We start from the raw sequence: 2,500 nt of genomic DNA, 5'->3' as shown, positions 1-2,500 counted from the left end.
AGGCTCTCTCTACCGTGCTAGAAAACTACTGACACTTGAAAGTATCCTGTACCTCTATAAGGTCACCATTTGGGCTGCTGCATCTACTGCTAGTCTCTCGCTCCTAGACAAGGTTCAAAAAAGAGTCACCAATCTGATAGGCCCTGAACTGGCATCTAAGCTTCAGCATCTGTCCCATCGACGAAACGTTGCATCCCTCTGCCTGTTCTACAAGTATTTTAATGGTGAATGCTCTGACGAACTGCAGACACTTGTGCCGCCACGACGTAAATACCTCCGACAAACCCGACAAGCAGCTAAATCCCATTCCTTCACAGTAGAGATCCCTAGATGCAAGAGAGTCTTTTACTCCAGTAGTTTCTTCCCCAGAACCGCTAGACTCTGGAATTCCATTCCTGGTCCCTGCTTCCCTAACTGTACTGACATGCAGAAGTTCAAGTGTAATGTGAACCGACATCTTGCTGCCCAAATCCCTACATAGTGCCCCAGTAGTTGCTGCCCCTGATAGTAGCCCCCTACACCAAAGTGGCAATGTGCCTTGTTTGGGGTGAAAATATAAAAAAAAAAAAAAAAATGTATTGTGGATTAATTCAATGCCGGGAAGCATGTGATGCTAATTATCAGTATAGTGCAGTCGGGGCGGGGGGGGGTCCTAAATTAGAGTAGGGAATCAATCGATTTGATTTTAAAATCGATTTCGATGACAATGGAAGTATAGAAGAGTGGAATATTTGTTAATCCTCATTCAATCCCGGACAACATCGGGTCTCGCTATTAGTACATATATAAAGTTATGTTGTTTGTAGCACTGGCATTTAATTAACTTTTTTTTAATGTACAAGAGACAAAATAGAAAAATAAAAAAAATTAGGCACAAGGCCACTCAAAAATTGGGGCGGGGAGGTATTTTATCATCTTCGTCATTGTACCTTAGGTAGTCCATGCTAGAGTTCTCATTCGCCGAAATAATACCGCAAACACACCGGGGGATCGTCCTACTTAAGATTCCCGAATCAACTTCTTATTTATTTATTAATAAATAAATAATAACATGTCCGTGGCCTGGCAAAGCCACAGGAGAGACAACCAAGCAAAAAAAAAAAAAAAAACTAAGCAAAATTCACCCCAAAGCAGCAACACTAAAGCTGGCCTGCCAGGACACTATATATACCTTTTGGGGGGGGAATTTTATAAGTTCCAAATCTCAGCGACTACCGATAAAAATTTAACAAAGGAAGGCTTGTTGGAAAGCTAATGACCTGAATTGTGTAGTGCGCTACGATATTTACCCTTCAGGTCGCACATTAAGGGGATCATCCATTATCTAGAGCCTATTTTTGCCACTTTTTACAACCATAAAATGCTTCAATCACAGTCATTTGTTTTCCTAGTTTTTCAAATGAATTACAAAATATTTGATAATTCCCCAAAACCTGTGGCCTTGATAGCGGGGAGACTAAAACTTGCTATAATTTCATATGATCTCAAAGAACAGCAAGGATAGAGTTGATTCCAAATATTTCTCATATGTAATATCTCCCCTCTTTGGTTTTCATATATAAAGTAAATTTCACAGTGTATAAGGATTATTTGATACTGGAGATATTCTTTTTTTTTTTACACAGTGATCACCACTTATCAAGGCTCGGAAGCCACTCAGAGATAAGGGTTATCGCAAGTACATTACGTTAGTGTGGAGATTTTATGAAGTGTTTAATTAAGGGGGCGGTTCATTAGGAATTTGTTAACATTGGACTTGAATACATCCAAGTTGTAGTCCAGAGGGAAGCAGGCAGACGGAACAGAGTTCCACAGGCGTGCAATTCTAAGAAAGAAGCTTTGTTCATGGAATCCGCATTTTGATTTAGGCACAGATATAGAGTGGGGGAAATTTTTCACAGTGGATTCAGCTAGACGGGTGTTTTTGTGAAAGATTGGCGAGGGGGGACCAGAGATTGGTGTTCAGACGAGCACCTGCCATGGAAATAACGATAAAACAAGGATAGGCTCGCAACGTCTCTTCTGTGGGAGAGAGGTTGCAGGGTAGAGAAAAGGGCATCCCCCACTAAGCCACGAAGTCTATTTTGTACTCTGTCAAGGCAGGATAGGCTGTTTTTAGCAGCTCCTGCCCAGATATGGCAACAGCATTCCATCCTTGGACGTACTTGGCTTTTATATAGATAGAGAATTGCATCAGTAGTGAGATATCTTCTGGAGCGGTAGAAGGATCCCACCATCTTTCCAGCGACCTTGGCAACAGACTTGATGTACGTGTTCCATTTCAGATCAGGAGTAAAGGTCAAACCCAGAAGCTTGTCAAAAAACATAATCGTAGCCTATTTCCAAGAGAGGAGATATAATATATGATAAATATTTGGAATCAAGTCTCCCCTTGCTGTTATTTGAGATCATTTGAAACCAAAGCAGCAAGCTTTTGTCTCCCCTCTATCAAGGCAAGAGGTTTGGGGGAAATGTGTATATAATATTCTGGTTAAAAATA

Source organism: Euprymna scolopes, chromosome 39 (genome assembly GCF_053919585.1).
Source record: "Euprymna scolopes isolate OS-2025 chromosome 39, ASM5391958v1, whole genome shotgun sequence".
In the NCBI taxonomy this organism is placed as follows: domain Eukaryota; kingdom Metazoa; phylum Mollusca; class Cephalopoda; order Sepiida; family Sepiolidae; genus Euprymna; species Euprymna scolopes.
The sequence above is the reverse complement of the archived record's forward strand: the minus strand, read 5'-3'. Positions refer to the sequence as shown.